This window comes from Penaeus vannamei, chromosome 14 (assembly GCF_042767895.1).
Source record: "Penaeus vannamei isolate JL-2024 chromosome 14, ASM4276789v1, whole genome shotgun sequence".
Taxonomy (NCBI): Eukaryota; Metazoa; Arthropoda; class Malacostraca; order Decapoda; family Penaeidae; genus Penaeus; species Penaeus vannamei.
Window position 1 is genome coordinate 35,185,839 of NC_091562.1, and position 6,371 is coordinate 35,192,209.

The window sequence follows — 6,371 nt, forward strand, 5'->3', positions numbered from 1 at the left end:
TAGTATCCCACCTAAACATGTCCCGAAAATATAAAAAAAGTAATTAGTTTTCGATATGCTCTTCGAATTCATGCTTTGAGAGTAGTGTGTCCTCAGTCTTTGTTTATAAAAATTGCAGATTCGAAGTTAAGATTTGTAGGTCATACATCTTTCAAAAAAATAATAATAATAATAAAAGATAAATATATAAAAATTTATGAATGCGAAGTATCATCATTATCAAGTTTCATTAATGTGCTTAACATAAGCATGAATTACTATAGTCTATGGCAATAAAAATCGAAAAAAAAACGTCTATAATTTCATATATGACTTCATATAATGTTATTTTCAGAAATTCTTCAAGTTTGCCAGACTTTCTGAATTGAAATTAAGATAACGTTTCTCAGGGATAATGAGCTTACAGCGCGTAAACAAGATGACCACAACAATAGCAATAAAAAAATAATTTGTTTTGTAATTTCTAAAGCATAAAATCTATAAATATTCAAGGATGTTGTTTCAGTGGTTAGTCTTTTTTATCAATGTCACTAACAATAAAGTTTTATCTTTATCATTGTGATCATTAACATTCTAGTGTACTTTATTATTATTATTATTGTTTTATTATCATTATAAGGATAATGATTATCATTATTATTATAATAATTATCATTGTTATTATAATAATTATCATTGTTATTATAATAATTATCATTATTATTGTCTCGTTGTTGTTGTTGTTCTTATTATTATCATTATCTTATTATCATTGCTGCTGATGATAGTGTTAGCAATTATCATTATCGATTTTGTTATTATTTATACTTTTGTTCTTAGTATTTTTAGTATTACTACTGCTACTTTTGCATTTCCATGGCCATCATTAACTCTCATATTTACAATTGTAACTGCTTAATTCATTATAAGCATTTCTATTATCATTTTCCCTCTCCCTTCCCCTTCTTTTCCGCCTTATTTCCCTTCCCCTTTCCATCTCCCCCCCTCTCTTCCTTCTCTACCTTCACCTCCTCTGCTTCTCCTCCCCTTCCTTCTTTTCCTTCTCTATTTACACCTCCTTCCCCTCCTCCTCTCCTTTCTCTACTTCCCCCTTCTCCCCCTCTCCTCCTTCTCCGCCTCCTTTCCCCCTCCTCCTTCTCTAATTCTATCTTTTCCACTCCTACTCCTCCTCCTTCCCCTCCCCCTGCCTTTCTCCACCTCCGCCTCCCCTTTCTCCTCCTTTACTACCCCCCTCCTCCGCCAACCCTTCCCCCTCTTCCTTCTCTCCTCCTCCCTCCTCCCTCCCTCCCTTCTCCCATCCTCCTCTTTTACTCCCCCCTCCTCCTCTTCTTCTCCCCTCCTTCCCCCTCCTCCTTCTCTCCATCCCCCCCTCCTCCCTCTCTCCTTCCCCCCTCCTCCCATCCTCCTTTACTACCCCCCCCCTCCTCCGCCTCCCTTTCCGTCTCCTCCACCTCCCCTTCCCCTTCTCTCCTTCCCCCCTCCTCCTTCTCTCCCCCTCCTCCCTCTCTCCTTCCCCCCTCCTCCTTTTTTCCTCCCCCTCCCCCTCCTCCCCTCCTCCCGAACCACTCACGTCGGCGATGCATTGAATTTATACGACACTGTTGTATATTTTTTCCCCAATACGGGATCACCGCACCTCCGTTAAACTCTGAAAGTGAACAACAGCGATTCCCTCACACTTCGGTATGTCGTCTAGTGCCCATACTTTTTCTTTAAATTCCTCGTGATGTTATCAATCTTTTTCTTCTTCCTCTTCTTCTTCTTCTTTTTCTTCTCCCATGAGCAATCCAATCCCGCTGGCGAACATAACCCGCTGAAGTGCCTGTGATTCCCATTCCGGAGCGAGGGAGGCACCTTCTGGTCCAAAGAAGGCAAGGGAGACGTGGATTGTCGCCGTGGTGCATATGTCATGGCCGCGGTAATAGGGAGGAACAACAGGGTGGAAAAAGGAATTGCAAGGCGCGTTTAAGACTCGAAGTGAGTTGCTGTGTTGGGTGATTTTTTTTTTTTTTTTTTGGGGGGGGGGGGGTATTTTGTTTGGGGTGGAGATGGGAGGGGAGGTTATTTTGTGATTTTTTTTTTTTTTTTTTTTTTTTTGGTGTGTGGGTATTCTGTTTGGGGAGGGGGGAGGGTATTTTGTGAATGTGTGTTGGGGGGGGGGGGGTTATAGTGTGTATGTGTGTGTGGATGGGAGGTAGCGTGTGTGTGTGTGGATGGGAGGTAGTGTGTGTGTGTGTGGATGGGAGGTAGTGTGTGTGTGTGTGGATAGCAGATAGTGTGTGTGTGTGGATGGGAGGTAGTGTGTGTGTGTGTGGATGGGAGGTAGTGTGTGTGTGTGTGGATGGGAGGTAGTGTGTGTGTGTTGGATGGGAGGTAGTGTGTGTGTGTGTGGATGGGAGGTAGTGTGTGTGTGTGGATGGGAGGTAGTGTGTGTGTGTGTCTGCCTGTCTGCCTGTATGTGAGTGTAAGTCTTTGATTATATGAATGCGTCTGTATTGTTCTAATTACTCTTACCATCATTATCTTTACATAATAGGACTGCCTCCAAGAAAGCAAAACCCTTCAAAGGATCCGTGGAATTAAAATCCTCTATAAATGTTCTTAAGAGACACAAGAGGAAGGATTAGGCCCCAGATACAGATTAGGAATAGAGCGGATTAGCAGGCTCAGGAACAGATAGACCCTGAACGAAAAGTTTTAGCATATACAAGTAGAAGTGAAAAATCAGTAACGTATTGTATCGTTCAAGTCTTGAACTGTGAACTAAAATAGAAAAATATAAGTAGTTATGTAATGATAAGTAAGAGATGATTTCAACTCAATACCAACAGTATAGAGGAAAATTTAATACTTACAAGCATTATAATAATTCTCACGATCTAAGTCTTATAAACAGAGAGATATTAAACACATTACTTATATAAGCATAATTAAAAGTACACAAAACGTGTCAGATAAAAAAAAAAAAAAAAAAAAAAAAAAAAAAAAAAGCTCAACGCCAAGAGTAAATAACCAAGCAGGTTTAAGATAGTTGTTGTATGTTCGTTCTCACTTTTATACTGCAAATCGAAAGGGATTCAAGCGTGTTGCATATATAGCCTTTTATCTGGGTCTCTTGAGACAATGTGGAAGTGAAAGTGTGGGCCCGGGATGGAAAGTCTGAAGGTGGAAACGGGGAAATATTGGAAAAAAATATGTATTTTGTTGATTATTGTTTTATTTGTGTGTGTGTGCGGGTGTTTGTGTTTGTTTATGCGTGTGTGCAGTGTATGTTTGTGTGTTTGTGTTTGTGTGTGTGTGTGTATGTGCATGTGTGTTTGTGTGTGTGTGTGTTTGTGTGTGTATGTGTTTTCTTTATCTATGTACTTACGGTCACCAGATAATCATTTCCATAGCAACATAACAATAACAGTTTATTCTTCCAACAGCACAATAATAATGATATGATGATATCAACAATGGTAGTATCACGATTATTAAAGTGATATCAAACGTTGGAGCAATAGTAATGGTTATAATGGTTAATGCCAAAAAAAAAAAAAAAAAAAAATCAAAAAAGAGTCTTTCCTTTGCCAAGACTCTTATCAGAAAATTCTAAGAGCGCTCTTGGCCGAAGCAGATGTCCGAAGACACTGTTAAGCGCTAGGATTATTGGGGATTATCTCTGTCTGTCTGTTTCTCTTTATATATATATATATATATATATATATATATATATATATATATATATATATATATATATATTATATATATATATATTTATTTATCTATTCATCTCTATTTATCTATCCATCTCTCTCTCTATCTCTGTTTCTCTCTCTATCTATCTCTATTTTCTCTATTTCTATTTCTCTCTATCTCTATTTCTCTCTATATATTTATATTTTTCTCTATCTCTATTTCTCTCTCTCTGTCTCTATTTCTCTCTCTATCTCTAGCTCTCTCTCTCTTTCTCTGTTTCTTTCCCTTCATCTCTCCCTTCCCCTCCCTCCCACCTCCTCTCCCCTTCCTCTTTATCTTCATCCTCCTCTACTTTCCAAAAGAGACCGACATTTTATTATATATGAAATCTTTCCATTCGTAAGAAGTGCAAGGATATATTTGTTTATCTTAATATTCCGTTTACCTTTACCTTGGTTTATTTTGTTTTGATTACATTTACCTCTTGTTTGCCTTCTTTTTATTTACCTGTAATTTACCTTTTCTTTGTTTACATACACCTCTTGTTTACCTTTTTTTTTCTTTTTTTTAAATATTTATCCTTATTTCCCTTGCCTTTGTTTACCTTGTTAACTTCTACCATTCATCAATTTTATCATTTTGTTTATGTCTGCCTTCTCTTTACAATTACCTCTTGTTTATCTTATGAGCGTCTACCATTTCCTTTTGTTTTAAGAACGATTTTGTTTACCCTAATTTCGTCCATTATTTTGTTCTCGTTGCCCCTTTTACAATGGAATTTGTCAACCTTAATTTTACCCATCGTTACCTTATGTTTGTCTGTTTGTGGCAGATCTTGTTTACATTAAAATCGCCCCCATTACCTTATAATTACACTTATATTACTACCGATTTTGTTTACCTTTAATTCGCCCTCCCCCCCATTACCCTTTATTTACCCCTATATTACGACCTACCCATCATGATTTTCCTCTTCACCCCCCACCCCACCCCCCTACCTATGTCTTACAATCGATTACTATTTACCTCAACTTCCGCCCACCATTACCTCTTACCTTGTCTCTATTAACGCTCAAAGACTCTTATCATAAAGGTGTACAGACAGCAAAGGGTGTTCCTCGAGGTTGCTTTGGTCTCGGAGACTCAATACCCCCAAACAGGCAGACAATGGCAGGAGGCTACCGGAGTGACCATTAGGAAGGAGAAACAGTCGTTCAGCTGTCCGGGGTTATTAGCGGCATAGATCGCGTTTGTGGCCTCGTTATTGTTGGCTGCGAGATGTCAGATGCGATGGGGTTGGGTGAGGAGGGAGGAAGGGGCGGAAGGGGGGAGGAGGGGGTTTGGAGGGGGGAGGAGGGGGGAAGGGGTTTGGAGGAGGGGGAGGGGGGAGAAAGGGGTTTGGAGGGGGGAGGAGGGGGGAGGGGGTTTGGACGGAAGGGGAGACGGGGTTTGGATAATAATAATAATGATAATGATGGTGATGAAGATTTTTGGGAGGAGGAGGAAGTGGATAATGATAATGATAATAATAATCGTTTTGTTAATAATAACAATAAAAGCAATGAAGTTGATAACAATAACAACAAAAAACACAACAAGAATTTTAAAAAAGAGTTAAAACGCTAAAATGTTCTAAAATCTAACTGTTGGGTCAAATAGTGTCTGTCAATCAATTCCTTTGGCAGTGCATACAAGATCACTTCACTTGGTTTACTGACAAGTAAAATATCCAACAATTTACTAGTATCACTTAAGTCACACATCAAAGTCTTATTAATTTACAATATCATTCTGTAAAAAGTTTTTCAGACTTTTTTTTACGGTTCTTTGATGTTTTAGACCTATGGAACAGGCAAACTACACATGGAATACTTGTTACTATAAAAAAAAAATATTGATATTAATATCAAATTAATATTAAAGCGTATAATTGTTTTCTTTTTGAGTTGATAATTGTAACCAAAACTATTGTAACTATTATTATCATTATCATTATTATCGTTATCATTATCATTAATATCATCATTACTATTATTATTATCATTATCATTAGTATTATCATTACTATTATTATCATTATCATTATCATTATTACTTTTGATTAATAAATAAATTAGTAATAATAATAATGGATGATGTTATAAGTATCTGCAGTTATAGTACTGGTGATATGGAAATGATAAACTAAATAAAATTACTTATCAGTGTCATCACCATTTCCATGATTATGATTAGTAGTAATAGTGGGTCATAATCACCACCAACACCATAGCTATCATCATAGTTATTACCATAATCACACCATGAACCAAATAAAAAAGAATAAAAATAATGATAATAATAATAATAATAATATTAATAGTAACAATAATAATGATAATAATAATAACAGCAATAATAAAATAATAATAATAATAAAATAGTAATAATAATAATAATAATAATAAACATGAAAAACAATCTAGCAAAAAGAGGCAATTTTCTTTTTCAAAATTTCCAAGTTGTTTTCCTCTTTGACATTAATAAGATTGCGAAAAAGAGAGAGAGAAAAAGTGCCTTAGAGCGTGGCTTTCGAGAATCATCAACCGGCAGCTTAGATCAAAGGGAAATCCATCAATGTTCTTAATAACTTCTTTCCGCGATGAACTGGTCCGTGTCGAAGGGGGGGTGTCTGTACGTGTGTCGAGGCT